Genomic DNA, 16,949 nt, shown 5'->3' on the forward strand with positions numbered 1-16,949 from the left:
AATGTGCAATCGAATGAGCCCTTTTTGAAGTCTCTACGACAACTTCTTCTATACTAAGTGCCCTGGTATGGAAAGAAAATAATATTACATTGTGCCAACATCTTTATTTACTTGGGCAGTGCGATTGCGCTGCCTATGGTAGTTATTTTCATGCAAAAATAAAAATAATACGAGATGATGAGTCGAATATAAGTGGACTACTACAATAAATAATGGGTTTGATTTTTTTAGAAATGCTGAATATATTATTAATGGTGAAGCAATTAAATCTATTGATTTTCTTGTTATATCAACAACCGTTAAAAATCTATCGAAAATACATATATGTTTTGTAGCCACAAACATGTTTTGATATAAAGATAAAACACGCAAATATTGGTCATTTACAACAAGATAGTAAGTTTGTAAGTACTTTTAAAGCTATTGCAAAAGCGGGTCAAAATCCAACAATTAAAACAAAGAAAAACTATAAAATTTAATAGCGGTCTATTAAAAAGATATAATAAAACGAAAGAAAGTCATATGGTTAGTATATAATTACAATTATCGAGATTATTTGGATTTTGTCAAGACATTAATCGCGTATTAAGAGGTGTTACACACCAAATTGCGCTGAAAAGGAATAGAAAAAATAGTATGATTATAAAAAGGGTTCTCAAAACTTTAAAGTAGATATAAAATATTTATCTTGGATACTACCAATATTAAATCCTACTTTATTTATTAGAAATGAGTTAGAAGGTAGATTAGTTAAAAAATTGGGAAATGCGTAATGCTTTTAAAAGTGATAATAAAAATGACAATGAATTGACATGGAGAGTAGTTTCTGAAAGATATAATACAATTAAAGTTGCTATAGAATTTCAAAAAACGGAAAAAGATGATAATGCTTCACAATATAATGTGGTATTTTTTGGTCATTGAGAAAAATGTCAACTTGTTTTTTTCAAATCTTCTGTGGCTACTTCATGCTCTGAATTCTTCTCCAACTGGGAATTGTATTTAGCTCGGAAATCAGCCAGCTGTTTGATTTGTTTAACACAGTCAACAAAAAGGGGGACTGGGGAAGCTTGATTTTTTAAAACTGATTTTGGGGTTGTAGGTTTTGTGGCAGACTTGGGCGTAGAGCGTGGTTTAGAGCCAGGGGGTGGAGAAAGTGGTGTTAAAGGTGGTTCAGGGTCATCATTCAAAGAATGGGGGACTGGCAATTTAAACATAACCACTCACCACATTGTTTTCTCTCCTCAATAGAAATGCCTGTACACTTTGGATGAAACCACTGTTGACATCGATTGCACTTCACTGTTCTACTAGCTGCACGAAGTCTGAACTCAGGGCATGTGAATTTCATCGGCCTTGACATAATAGTGAAACAATAAATCCAGTTAATATAGCTTGAAACTGGTCAATGACTGAAATTTGGATTATAAAAACTTCCAAAACGGGTTTCAAAAATTTAACCCAGCATAGGTGTTAACAGGTCAAATGCCAGAAAGAGAATTAAGCTGTTTTTTTTTAATCATATTAAAATTTCTTATTTCACAAGAACTGTTTTGATCCTAAGGCTCAAGATGGGAAATTGTAAAAATGTCGGAAATTTTCATTCAAAATGATGTGAATTCAATTGAAAAGGAGGTAAATTGTGTTTATTAATGATGTGGCCTAGAAGCCGTGTTTTCTATACTAAATTTATATAGTTTTATTTTCAGATTAGCATCAATAAACAATATACTAACTTTAAAAAGAATATGGCGAGCCGGTATGACCAAGTAAGAGTGGTAATTTTATTAATTAAACTTATGTGGGGGGCATGGGGATAGTTATCTCTTTAAAATATCCCTTTCCAATTATTTGTGTCCATTAAAAAGAAAAACATTCAGAAGTGGTCAAATGTTAAAACTTGCTTTCCAGGAAAAAAAAAAAAAAAACCTAATCTCCGGTGCAAACCATTATTATATTTTCAAAGACCCGACAGAAGGTAATCAGCCATGCAAAACCCTTATTAAAGTAGTTTAGATATATGTTATCTTTATAAACGAGCAATAATTGTGTATTTATTCATTTTCTTGAAAATTGTTCTGTATTTAGGAGCCAATTACATATTTCCAAACGTCTGCGGTTAGAAGACAAGCGACAACCAGAATTTATAAGTAAAGGGAGCCCGGTGGTAAAGCCGCATTGCCTCGACACTCTGCACGCGGAAGGTTCCTGGTACAATCATTAAAAGATTACTACGTCCTGGATTGTTTCCAATTGAAACAAGTTTTTCTTATTTGTAAGACCATAAGCAAGTATCTCATACTCCATTTTTGGCCTTATATTGCATCTATAAAACTTCCCAATATAGTTGGTGAGTTTCCCTAGTCTGTAGAAGCAAGTCTTTTGAGGGTTACAAACCTTTTCAGGCAAACCTCTTTTGTCACCTCTAATTTTTTATTCCAATTCCATCTATGGTCGATGCCCAAGCCATTAGTCTGAATTCCCACTTTGGTCATAGATATAAAAGAAAGTAATTACTTAATGATGTCATTTTTGATTGGATGAAAATTTATACCACCGTCACCGCGTCACGAGTAATTCTTTATCTTAATTTAACTAGAGCACTTAAAAAGGGTAATCAGTTGTCAAATGTCATCATCAATAGACAACTATGGAGACGTATGCAAAAAAAATCACCAATAAAAACATCATACAGAAATATAGAGCAAATCGCAAAAATAATTTATTGCTTCGATGAGGGAGGAGCTTCGTCATGAGACTCATTTCCCTGTTAAAGGTTTGAGACTAGGTCTACCAACAAATGGTATACAAGAATCATTCCAAGTCAAACTTTTGGACTGTTTGCTGAGAAATTGGTCGAAGAAGAGTTTATTCATTTTACACACCCACACCATTTTGTATAAATATTTTGAAAAGCAATGATCAGTGTTGAAAACTTGTCGGAGGTTGCAGACTTGAAATTCATGAAACCACATCCCATAACTATGAAATTATTTTACCTGTGAAAGGGAAGCATTATCCAGATCTTCATGAAGTGGAACTCGTGTGAAATGATGTCGTTTAAATGATGTGTTCAAAAGACGGAGTTAAAATTGTTGTAGAGACCACATATAGAGATGTATTATGGCGGCAAACCCGTTTGATTTTATGTAACAAATATAGGCTTATTATAAGGTAGTGAAAAAATGCCAAATTAAGCAAGAAAAGTGATCCAAAAAGGATATTATTGATTTTCAATAGTCAACTAAAGGGAAAAACACATACAAATAAGATAGCCTAATGGGTCAAAATATTCCCCCGTAGGTAAGTCAATTAGCCTAACTAATAATTTGAAGTGTTTAATTTTGAAAAACTTTAGTAATAAACATATTAACAAATAGCTCATATTTTTTGCTATTCAATGACATACACATCCTGAATAGAAATCCTTTTTTTGGCCTTATATTTCACAAGATATAGCCCTGATTATACATATAGCCTGTTTTACAAGTTTTGAGCTCCAGAAACCTGCATCCCTTGCTATCCGTGTATTTCAGTCAAATTTGCATTATCGGGCTATAAATTAGATGAACATACTACTCAAGACCTTTTTTTATGCTCTTTCAAAATATAACCGGCATTTTACTGAGAAATTAAATGGAACCTTTAAGATGATACTGTTTTCTCTTATTTTATGCAATTTAGTTAGTTATGTTTTCTTTTACTCTAGGCTAGGTTTTTGGCATAGTATATTAATCTGAAATATATAATAATTGAATGTGAATTGAAGAATAAAAAAGTAGATATACAGTGAATATAATTTTCCGAATTAAAAACACATCATTTAAAAAGAAAATAAATCTTGGAACTTTTAATAATGATATTCACACTATAAAGCACTATATTCGCATTTCGTTTAAAATTGGAACAAGTTATCAGGGATATATTGCTGCATAGTTTCAATCATCCTGTCACTTTTTATGCAGTTTACCTACCATCAGTGGTGTCGTTCAGGGGGGGGGGAGGGCAGTTTCTCTCCTCCCTCCCAATAATTTGAAAAAAAAACATAATTCAATAAGTAGCTCTAAACTGCTGTTCGTTTTAAGTGTCAAATTTGCTCTTTACTTTGAGCAGATAATTTTTTTTTAAATTAATACATGCTCATTTTTAACACAAGGAAAACAGGAAAAATAGAGGTCTAATGCACTTTATAACATGTTCCATATTAATATTTTTTCAAATATACTGACTGAAATCTTTTCATCGAGTAAAAATGTGAGCCTATTTAATGGCAAAATAAAAAAAAATTCTATCTTTCCTATTTTGCCACATTTCCTTAGGTCAATTTTTCCCCTGATGCTTGAGGTACTTTTACTGCCTAAAATCTATCAGTTCACGACGATTCTCTTGTTTCAAAACTTTTAAAAGTGGAAATGAATGCACCCTCTAAATCTGCAAATAGGACAGAAATTGAATCATTGAAGAATAAAAAAGTAGATATATAGTGAATATAATTTCCTGAATTAAAAATAAATCATTTAAAAAGAAAATAAATCTTGGTACTTTTTATAATAATATTCGCACTATAACTAGATAGGCCAAATCGGATGTAGTTTCGTCATGGAATTTGGTAGAGGGGGATCAGGTCCAAAAATCATTTAATTATTTTAAATTTTATTTCTAGTATTTAATTGAAACTCTGATTCTCTTATCTGTCATTTCCAAGCCTAATAAGCGCTGATAACGTCCTACTCCTTGCGTTTTCACATACTAACACATAAATATTGAACTGTCTCTATGCATAATACCATGCTGACTTTTCGCTATTTTCGCTTTTCCAAATATTTCTTTTATCCAGCTCAAAAAAAGAAACTGACATACATGTGCTAAGAATAATGACTAAAATTGGCGAAAATCTCACACAACACCAGAGCTACTTGTGGGACATTTATCTCTGCATGAGCTGTACGAAATGCCTCCTGAGAATATAAGACAGTGAATTTTAACAAAAATGTATATTTTTGCCACAATTTAGAAATTTTGTGTGCACGTTTAAGCGGTCCCAACCCATTCTCTATTTCTATTGTTACCAATTTTATCATGCAGCAGAGGACACCATGCTTTGCTTGTGAAGGAAATTATAGACATTAAATCGCTATTCAGTGTAACCCCCTCCGGAAATGTGTACCCACCATGCCCTGATTTACACGAGGAAAACTTTTGTGTAATTTCTATTGAATACATTCTTTAAACAAAAATACAAAGGGGAAGGTAATTTTCAAACTTTGGGGGGTCAATTTTCGCTTCCGATTGGCATCCCTAGCTACTTTTAATTAACGTAAAGTTTCTTCCGCAATGATACCAAGAATTGTTCAGATTTTCTGGATATTCTTTGTCAATCAATAACCGACTCATAAGTTAATAATTCTAACTTTATTTTTCGAATCCTTTCAAATTTAAAATACTGTCGCTATTTAAGTGTGGAGAATATGTCACAACATAATGTTTCACGATCTGTGATAATACTTTGGTTTGTCCTGTATCTATACATAGACAGCACTATTGCGCTGCCTATGCGTTTTTGGCTTTAATGGCTGATATAAGTGCTATTTATTAATATAAATTGGCAAACCAACAAAAAAATAAATTTAATATAAAAGCATCAATAACATTTCAATAAATCACGTAAATTATTAGTTTAGTGCAACAAATTAAATCCTACAGAGCCAAAATCCATTCAAAATTACGAACAAATGAATAGCGCGATACGCAGAGCTATTAGAATAGAGTTTGGTTCTATCATGAAATTGAGAATCCTGTGATGGGCGTGAGGATTGGGGGAAGCGGAGGGTAATATGTACTGCAGCATTAGTGATGAATCTGGCTGTAAAAAGCTGAGCGTATACGAAATTCATTTTCGCCCACCCGAAAGTTTGTTTACGCTATACTGCTGTCGTCTGCAGCAGCTCATTGCTGACAATTTTAGTAAAAGCCGAGTACTAGCACCTATTTTTATGATTGTTTAATGTGTGTTTATTGGTTATAATGTATTGCGTAATATTTTTAAAATCACTAAGTAGCGTGTTTGTTATATAGTTATTTTTTTCACTACTGCATGAATAGCACCTATTTCAATAGCCTCCCTCTCCTAATGAAAATACTGTAGCTACACCCCTGTTTAAACTTAAGGGCACTTTCTCTCCTTTTCTTCAGCAATCAAGAAACGAGGAACCTTCAAATATTTCAAAGACATCAGGGGAAATACTAATGTATTATAATTAATACAAACTATATTTATACAGAAATAAATGTAATAACTTCCGGATCACTGTATTTTACCAGTCCATCGCCTTAAAAAGTTCATTAACTGCGTCCATTCAAAGTCTTGAGTTCCTTAATCTGGCTTAAATTTACAATGAATTCTTAATAGGGTTGGTAAAGAAGAAGATTGAAGATTTGGTTAGAGAGTTCGTCAAGAAGAAGATTGTGTCAACTTAACTAAGAATTATAAATCTAGCAACGTAACTAAGAATTATAAATTTAGCAATGTTTTGTTGACAATTAAAGAAGGAGATTTTAAAGAAGAAGATATCGAAATATTCAGAAATTTTGTAATTTTTTCACTGTCTAATAAACTTTCACTGTCTAATTTCACTGTCCTATAGAAACTCTTATTCTTTTCGTCAAAGAAAGGCGGTGTGGTCTGTAAAAAAAAAATTCAAATACATAATACAATTTTTCCGCTCATTTTGTGCTGATTGTTCACGGGATCTTAATTTTCTAACTTGGTACCCACTAAGTCCAGAAATCACACACCAGCATTGAACATAATTTGCTTAAAATTGAGCTCTCTAGTCTTCTAAGAAGTATATTGTTGTGTAACACTCCAATTAACCAATTTAAAGAATCACACTCATTAAATGTCCTAGGTACTTAAAAGTTTATTTAGTAATATTCTTCTTTAAAGAAAGACTGTTGCTCAATTTTTACCAACTGGTAAAACATCTCAAATATCAATAAAAAAGTATATAATTCCTTGGATTTAACATACAGCATGGCAGCGTTTTAAGCTTTGTATTACTAAATACTGTTTTTGTACTGTTTTTGCCAAAATGTGAACTAAACACGAAAAATTTTCACTCGGGAAGATTAGCACTTCAAAGCACTTCAGACAGCAGATGTTGAATTTCATTTTCTGTTCTGAAATAAAGACAGAAAATAATAAATATAGATAGCTTTTCATATTGAACCTAATATACACGCAGTAGGAAGATATATGCCGGATTTTGCCAATCTAACAAAAAATGTAACAGTAACGGTGTATTTACGCCTTTTCTAAAGGAAGCATATTAATAAAAGTAGCACCATTAGATTTGTATTTTATGTTCCTTTTCTACATAATACCCGTTTTCTGATAGTGCTCCCCCCCCCCCGATGGTCCCATATATAACCCATATAATATATTTCTCAATTAACTGAATCTAATCATCCATTTTAGTTTCTTTTTTTAGCAAAGGTTTTTTTGCAATTTTGATTCTATCTTCACCTGTAACTGAGTGCAATGTTTACCAAAATATTATTTGAAATGATTTTGAAAGTGAATAATAATGGAAGGAAGCACGATAATCTGACTAATAAAAAAATACAAAATGAGAATTTCAATGTTAGGTTTTTCTGTAAATTTGATTCTATCTAGAAGCACATAAAACTTACGAGAACCAGCTTCGAAAATTTATACGAAATGAAAAAGAAAAGTATTTTTTAAATAGATTTAGGAGATATGGGAATAATGGTAAGAAATTTTGGAGTATTATAAAATCAGTTTTGAAACCTTCTTCTAAAGCTTCTGATATGCCGAAAAAACTAATCCATAAGGGAATAAGTATTGAGAATGAAAGTGAGATTTCGGGGGTTTAAGCTTCTTTTTTCAGTGAAGTTGGGAGGGAAACGATTGAGTCATTCCGATATCTCTTCGAAATTGAAAAAGATTTTCTTCCCCCCTTGTGTAATGAGTCAATGGGGTGAAATCCCGTTTATGAGTATGATGTTGTAAATATAATAAAGAATCCGAAAGGTAGTTCTGCATCGGGATATGATAGAATTAACGCTAAAATGGTAAAAGAAAGTGCTGAAATTTTTGGTTAAACCACCATCTCTTGTGGACAACCAATTGTTTGAAACAGGCATTTTTCCAGCTGATCAAAAGAAACCAAGAGTGGTCCTCAGAGTAAAATCTTTATGGCAATACTCCTAGACATAAAGAAGGCGTTTAATTGCATGTCTCTTTATATACTACTCGGTGAGTTAGACCATACCGGAGTGAGAAGCCATATTTTTCGTGGTTTAAAAGTTATCTTGAAGATCCAGTTATTATTGTTGGGAATGATCATTCTTCATCGAAAACAATGAGTTGCGGCGTGCCCCAAGGCTCAATAATCTATCAATAAGGCTATCTCTTATTCATTAGTCACATAAAGGATTTACAATTTATTTTTGCCCGCCCCTTAGTTCGTTGCTGCATTTTGTGCCCAAGCACTTCATTGTCTAGCCCAAGGGCGAAGTGTTGCAGGGCTTTGCAGATGACACCGTAATTGGATGTTTTAATGAGGATGCTGAGGGACTGGTTCATTGACAACAAGAAGCAATGGAGCCGTGGAGCGTGTTTGTTTGTGGATTGATGCTAACAAGATGAAAATAAATATAATGAAATTTCCTGTTTTGCTATTTTCATGAGTAGGAAAGCTCCAGCCTTCTTTTAAAGGTCTCAAAAACGTCTAGAGGGGTGATTCAAAGACCGATGGACTTTTCAAGTATTTTGGGGAGTGCATCGATGAAAATCTATCTTTGAAACAAAATTCTGCAGCGGTGGGGCTAAGAATTTCAAGAAATCTGGGAATTTAGAAAAAAAAACAAAGCATTTTTTTCCTAATAAGATCTTTCGTGTTTTGTACTTCGCACTGATTCAATCACTTATCCTACATTGCCCTCTTGTATGGTTGGTGACATTTAAAGTTCATACGAATATTATGAATAAAAAAAATAAAAAAGCATTAAACCTAATTTAAAAAACGAATTCTGTATATTCTCTAGATAGTTTGGAAGTGTTTAATTGTTCAGTTTTGTTTACAAATATTTTCATTCTCTATTACCAAAATACTTTTCAGGAATTTTTTCCATTCGTATATTTTTCTTCTGACAAAAAATACAAAGTTGTAGATTTTTGCAGATACGAGCTTGAAATCTATGTAATAGGGTTTTTTGATATACTGCATCTGACGCTGTGATTTTCATTAAAATTCTTTCACTTGTAGGGAATGTTTCCCCCCTCTTTAAAAAATCAGGTAAATTTTCTCAGGCTCGTAGCCTTTGTTGAGTAATACTAAACTTAATAAAATTTATATATTTAGAATCAGTATTATAAGCCCATTCTTTTGATACATTTATTGACATCAGTAGGGGAAGAGGTACCAGCACTGAACGAACACCGTGCTGCCATCTACAATTGAGTCTAACGCCGAAGGGACATAATTTGTTCAAGGATTATTGATTGACTAATGGGGTCAATGTTTCCCTTTTTCAAGGTTAATCAGAGGCTGTTTCTAGGTGTAATGACTACGGGGCAAAGTTTGCACGTGCGCACTAACGGTACAATGTTATTGAAGATGAAACGTACATAATTCGGTTATCAAAAGAATGTATCTCCACTAAAGGGTCAATGACCCCGTTTTCAAGGTCAATCAGAGGCTGTTTCTAGGTGTAATGAATCCGGGGCAAAGTTTGCACATGAGCACTAACGGTACAATGTTATTGAATATGAAACATACATAATTCGGTTATCAAAAGAATGTATCTCCACTAACGGGTCAATGTCCCCCTTTTTCTAGGTGAATTCATTTGTTGTTTCCAGGCGTATTGATTCTAACGTATGTCAACATCCGGTTGGAACACTATGATAACAAGGTGACATCATCACATAGGGAAATTTGAATATTGGAATATTCTTATCCAAGTGTTGAAAATACAGACAGGAAAAGATAACTGTTTGACATAATTTCTCCATGAGACAAGATAAATTTGAAAGCAGAAACGAAAATGGTAAACCATCTGAGGGAATGCTAACTCCTATTAAGAGATACATATTATTTTTTTATTTGGGCTATTCTCGACTGTGGTCGGTTTAATACACAACAATTATTTGAATAGTGTTATAAGATCCACAACCCCAACCCCAAGGAGCCCCCCCTTTTTTTGGGGCTTTAAACAATTGTTTTGCCTGTTATTTCAAGCAAATTTATGGTCCTATGTCAATTTTAAATTCTTGGTCAACCTTCTTAAGACCATAGGCGGGTTTGCCTTGTTTGCCTCATTTTTGAATTCTTGATCAGCATCCCTAAGGCTCTAGGCAGGGGGCCTCTCAGACACCCCAGAACATCATAGGATTGCATATTAGTGCTTATAAAGGTGTTCCAAGCATGTACCTACACCTTAGCTAACGCTTCAGTAAATTTTTTTACATACGGCCAACTTCATGACATATCTCCTAAATTCAAGACATATCTCAAAACTTTGAGATATGTCACGTCAACCTAGCGTGCCGAACATGTTATACCCTCAACAGGGTCTTCTAGGCTCAAGGCTCTAGGCAGGCATGCCTTTCCAAAAACTAACCTGACAAGTATGTGTCCAATAAGAGAGTCATTCATACTCCTGCCATTTACCCGTGACCGAGCCATTTAAACATTTGCCTCTCAATTACTTGGACTATCTGTCTTGGCTTTTCTCTGTCTACAATTACCCAGCCCAGTCTTGATGCAACCTATTGCCCAAAATACTTGATAAATTCAATTCAAAATCAACGGGCCCCAAAAAAACCCTCTGGGCCCTTAAAGGCCCCGGGGCCCCCAAAGGCCCCCCGGCCCCAAAGGCCCTCCGGACCCCCTCCTCTTAGGGCACCAAGATGGTCTCCCTCCCCTCCCTCCCTCCCCTCCCCTCCCTCCCCTTTCCCCTCTTCCTCCCCTCTTCTTCACCTCCCCCTTCCCCTCCCCTCTCCCATTTTTTTATTACTTTTTTTTGAATTTTTTAACATGGTATTTTTCCAACTTTTTTTTTTACATCTCATTGTGGTATACGATGTCTCTGTGACATTATCTAGACGTTTCAAAGTTCATTTGGATATTTTTCGTTGAAATGCATGAGTTGGAATATTTCAGTAACGGTTTGTCGTGGTTTACCTTGACACTGTTACATTCTCTTGATGTTTCAAAGTTCATTTTGGATCTTTTTCCATTGAAATGCATGGGTTGGAATATTTGAGTAGTGTTTTCTCGTGGTTTACCTTGTCACTGTTACATTCTCTTGACGTTTCAAAGTTCATTTTGGATATTTTTCGTTAAAATGCAAGAGTTTGAATATTTCAGTAGTGTTTTCTCATGGTTTACCTTGTCAGTGTTACACTCTCTTGATGTTTCAATTTCATTTTGGATCGTTTTCATTAAAATGCGAGAGTTGGAATATTTCAGTAGTGTTTTGTCGTGGTTTACCATGTCACTGTTACATTCTCTTGACGTTTCAAAGTTCATTTTGGATCTTTTTCGTCGACATGCAATAGGTGGATTATTTCAGTAGCGGTTTATCGTGGTTTACCGTATCACTATTACATTCTCTTGATGTTTCAAAGTTCATTTTGGATCTTTTTCATTGAAATGCATGAGTTGGATTATTTCAGTAGTGTTTTCTCGGGGTATACCTTGTCACTGTTACATTCTATTGATGTTTCAAAGTTCATTCGGATATTTTTCGTTGAAAGGCAAGAGTTGGAATATTTCAGTAGTGTTTTCTCATGGTTTACCTTGTCAGTGTTACACTCTCTTGATGTTTCAAAGTTCATTTTGAATCGTTTTCATTGAAATGCAAGAGTTTGAATATTTCAGTAGTGTTTTGTCGTGGTTTACCATATCACTGTTACATTCACTCGACGTTCCAAAGTTCATTTAGATCTTTTTCGTTGAAATGCAAGAGTTGGATTATTTCAGTAGCAGTTTATCGTGGTTTACCGTATCACTATTACATTCTCATGATTTTTCAAAGCTCATTGTGGATCTTTTTCATTGAAATGCATGAGTTGGATTATTTCAGTAGTGTTTTCTCGTGGTTTACTTTGCCACTGTTATATTCTCTTCATGTTTCAAAGTTCATTTTGGATCTTTTTCATTGAAATACAAACTTTTTTCTGGTTTTTTCTTTAACCCATTGACTAAGAGTTTTAGTTTGGAGTCTTAGCTAAGAGTTTTAGTTAGAATGGAAGTTTAGTTATAGTTATGAATATACTTATGAATTTAGAGTTTTAGCTTAGAGTCTTAGCTTAGAGTTTTATTTAGAGTTTAGAGTTTTAGCCTAGAGTCTTAGCTTAGTTCTATTTATAGTTGAAGTTTAGTTTAGTTTTAGTTGAGAATTTAGAGTTTTAGTTTAGGGTCTTAGCTTAGAGTTTTTATTAGAGTTATAGTTTAGTTTTAGTTATGAATTTTAGCTTTGAGTCTTAGCTTAGAGTTTTGGTTAGAGGTATAAGTCAGTTTAGTTTTATCTCAGAGTTTTAGTTTAGAGTCTTAGCTTAGAGTTTTAGCTGGAGTGATAGTTTAGTTTAGTTTTAGTTAAGAGTTTAGAGTTTTAGCTTAGAGTCTTAGGTTAGAGTTTTTGTTAGAGTTCTAGTTTAGTTTAGCTATAATTAAGAGTTTAGAGTTTTAGCTTAGAGTTTTAGCTTAGAGTTTTTGTTAGAGCTCTAGTTAATTTAGTTTTAGTTAAGAGTTTAGAGTTTTAGCTTAGAGTCATTTCTTAGAGTTTTAGTTGGAGTTCTAGTTTAGTTTAGTTTTAGTTAAGAGTTTAGAGTTTTAGCTTAGAGTCTCAGCTTAAAGTTTTAGTTAGAGTTGAAGTTTAGTTTAGTAATAGTTAAGGGTTTAGAGTTTTAGCTTAGAGTCTTAGCTTAGAGCTTTAGTTAGAGTTCAAGTTTAGCTTTAGTTATGAGTTTTAACTTAGAGTTTTAACCTAGATTCCTAGGTTAGAGTTTTAGTTAGAGTTGAATTTTAGTTTGGTTATAGTTAAGAGTTTAGAGTTTTAGCATAGAGTCTTATCTTAGAGTTTTAGTTAAAGTTCTAGTTTAGTTTAGTTTTAGTTAAGATTTTTAGCTTAGAGTCTTAGCTTAGAGCTTTAGTTAGAGTTCAAGTTTAGTTTAGTTTTAGTTAAGAGTTGTAACTTAGAGTTGTAGCCTAAAGTTTTAGCTTAGAGTTTTAGCTTAGAGTTTTAGTTAGAGTTGAATTTTAGTTTGGTTATAGTTAAGAGTTTAGAGTTTTAGCTTAAAGTCATAGCCTAGAGTTTTAGTTAGAGTTGTAGTTTAGTTTAGTTTTACTTAAAGAGTTTTAGCTTAGAGTTTTTGCCTAGAGTCGAGGAGGGGGACAATAGATATTGATGGCAATTCTAAACTAACATAACCACAAAATTCCACATTATTACATAGAAATACCAAAACCATAGGTTACATTAGGTCAGGTTAGGTTAGAGGTTAGGTTTCTCCACGTTTAAGTTAGGTTAGGTTAGCTTATCATGAGCGCTCATGAGCTCCTTCTCATTTCGCTTTCAGCTTCGAATGAGATTTTATAAATTATACCAATCGATTCAAATGTTGAGTTGAACAAGAGAATTCAAACAAATCGCTTCGACCGTTTAAAAAAAAACAAAAAAAACCACTTCCTTTTAGCATATTCTACCACTTCCTATCGACACTTTCTTTTTACAACGCTAACGCCAACAATATTGAGTGAATGATTATTGCAGTTGCCAGAGGATTTGTCAGGTGTGTTTGTCCACCATTTACGTGTCGAGCCATCATATAAACGTTGTCATAAGATTGACCTTTTCATTTGGAATAATTTAGTTCATCATTGCTAAGTTTTTAAAATTAAATTCTTAATTCTGTCAGCATCGTGAACTGACATTTTTATAAATGCTAGAAATTATTTTTTGATTTCAGTAATACAGTTTTCAGAATAAACAGCGTACAATCTGTGACACTTTTGTAAGTTAGGTGACAAGTTCCACACCATTCCGTAATTATTCGTTTCACGGATCTTTTTCAATAATTGTACAAGCATATGGTCACGACCAATTGCTTGGAATTCATCTTTGGCGGACATTGACAGATGTGACGTAGTGCCACAGTATTTCTCTATATTACATTAGTGCTATTACGTTGTGTAATGATACTTAGCAATAAGTTTAATTCGCTCTAAGACGTTGCTAGCATTACTGTCAACAAATAAATTCTCACAATGTGTTTGCGAAACTCATTCGAATCCTAAACTACTGGTATATGGCCCTTTTCAATGGCCAAAACCAATTTGACAGCAATAAAAAAAATTTCAACGCCCGTTATGGCCACAGCTGCCACCGCAATCCCAAATGACCCTGGATTGAAGATTCAAGAAAGCTATTTTGATGAAAACAATTGAGAGGTCCCAAAAATGCGCTTCTTAGGGCATCATAACAAGACATTTTGAGGGCAAAAGGACTAAAAATATGCAAATACCCCATTAAAACATAAGGTTTTAGTCAATAATTTTAACGTCTTTGTTTCGGTCATCCTGGTACGTGAAAATGATATCTATACCATATTCGTCAGTTCGTTATTCATCTTGTATAATTTTGCATGATGTCATATATACAAAAGAATATTCGATTGTTCAAACATTTAGAACAATGTTTGAAAATTATATATATATATATATATATATATATATATATATATATATATATATATATATATATATATATATATATATATATATATATAATTTTCAAACATTGTTCTAAATGTTTGAACAATCGAATATTCCTTAAATTATTTCTTAAATTATTTCTCCTTAAACTATAGAGTGTTCATACATCAATAACATTTTTATTTGATGTCTCTTATCCAAAATAATAAGAAGATATACTGTTTCAGTAAGTAACAAATTAGGATCTTAATAAAGATCATTTTTCTTTTATAAAGTTCATTTTCATAAGCAGTGCAATAGTGCTGCCTAAGTTAATAACATTGTTGGCACAGTGTATTATTTTTGGTTTCTTTCTTTCTTTCTGTCTATTAGACCAGGGCACTTCATATCGAAGGAGTTGTCGTTGAAACTTTGAAAAGTGCTCATTCAATTAGAAATTCGAAGGATTTGTTCCCTTTTTAATAGCCGAAAGCCAGTGAAAGGCCAGTAACATTCCTTTGACGCCCACCATTTCCCCAAACACATCCAATCAAAATTTGAGACAGTCGTTTTGTTCAACGTAGTTGAAAGATCTGGAAATCATGTCTTTGAGGAGGGCACTTCTCTGATGGCCCTTAGGGTAAGGGTTATAAGGTATGCCCTGGGGCACACAAGGTTCTTATAGTAAGCATTGTCGTAAAAACTTCACAAAGGGCTAATTCCATTGGAAATTCACAAGGCTAGTGCCCTTTTTAATAGTCAAAAGTGATTGTAGGGCAACTATCCCCCCTCTCACGCCACTATTTCCCCAAACTCATCAAATCAAAATTTATAGATCGACATTTTGTTCAACGTAGTTGAAAGTTCTGAAAATTAGGTTTTTGAGGATGACAAGCCCCCCTCCCCAAAGCAGTCAGGGCAAAAGTTGTAAGTTATGCCCAGGGGGGTATATAAGATTTTTATAGGAAGCGTTCTAGTAAAAACTTCAAAAAGGGCTTATTCGATCGGAAATTGAAAGGGCTAGCGCCCTTTTTAATAGTTGTAAGTGATTGGAGGGCAACTAACCCATTCTCACCCCCACCATTTCACCAAACACGTGCAATCAAAATTTCGAGATATCCATCTTGTTCAACGTAGTTGAAAGTTCTGGAAATTAGGTCTTTGAGGAGGAAAACCCCCCTCAGAGCCCTCAGGGTAAGGATTGTTAGTTGTGCCCTGGGAGAAAATAAGGTTTTACACAACCTTTTGTCGTAGAAACTTAAAAAAGGGCACATTTGATTGGAAAATGAAAGATTTAGTGCCCTTTTTAATAGTCGGAAGTAATTTTGAGAAAGCCATTTTGATCAACGTAGTTTAATATTCTGGAAATTATTTGTTTGAGGATAAAAAACCACCCACGACTCTCAGAGTAAGGCTTGTAGGCTATGCCCTGGGAACACATAATGTTTTTATTGATAGCGTAGTCGTAGAAACCTCAAAAAGGGCTCATCCAATTGGAGATTGAAAGGACTAGTGCTCTTTTTAATAGTTTAAAGTGATTGGAGAGCAACTAATCTCGCTCTCATGCCCACCATTTCCCCAAGCACATCCAATCAAAATTTTGAGATAGCTATTTTGTCCAACGTAGTTTAAAGTTTTGGAAATTAGGTCTTTGAGGATGACAACTCCCCCCCTGCAACCCTCAGGACAAAAATTGTACGTTATACCTTGGGGCATATAAGGTTTTATAGAAAGTGTTGTCGTAAAACTTCAAAAGGGACTAGTCCTTTTTAATAGTAGAAAGTCATTGGAGGGCAACTAACCCCCTCTCACGCCTACCTTTTCCTCGAACACATTCAGCCAAAATTTTGAAATTGCCATTATGTTCAACTTAGTTGAAAGTTCCGGAAATTATGTCCTTGAGGATGAGAAACCTCACGCATTCCCCTGGGCAAAGGTTTTAAGTTATGGCCTGGGGGCATATAAGGTTTTTATAGAACGCGTTGTCGTAGAAACTTCAAAAAGGGTTCATTTAATTGGGTATTGAGAGGGTTAGTGCCCTTAAGAAAAATAAAAAGCCATCGGAAGGTGAATACCCCCACCCTCTCACCCTTAATTTCCCCAAACACTTCCGATCAGCGTTTTGATATAGCCATTTGATATAGCCAATGCAGTTGAAAGTTCTGAAAATTATATCTTTGAAGATGACAACCACCACCACCCCCCCCACACCCCTCAGGGTAATGG

The 16,949-nt window shown here is 34.0% G+C and overlaps 1 protein-coding gene across 1 annotated transcript in view; it reads left to right on the forward strand.

Moving 5' to 3' along the window:
- The first annotated feature begins 2,957 nt into the window (after positions 1-2,957).
- Positions 2,958-16,949, forward strand: part of LOC148946218 (tribbles homolog 1-like) — a 35,921-nt gene continuing 21,929 nt past the window's right edge. The window contains exon 1 of the mRNA XM_089098312.1: positions 2,958-3,303. The gene's annotated coding sequence lies outside the window, so the exon portion shown is untranslated. The remainder of the gene's footprint in view (positions 3,304-16,949) is intronic.

The sequence above is a fragment of the Artemia sp. Qi Xiang Cuo genome, chromosome 12, assembly GCF_049724085.1.
Source record: "Artemia sp. Qi Xiang Cuo chromosome 12, ASM4972408v1, whole genome shotgun sequence".
Taxonomy (NCBI): domain Eukaryota; kingdom Metazoa; phylum Arthropoda; class Branchiopoda; order Anostraca; family Artemiidae; genus Artemia; species Artemia sp. Qi Xiang Cuo.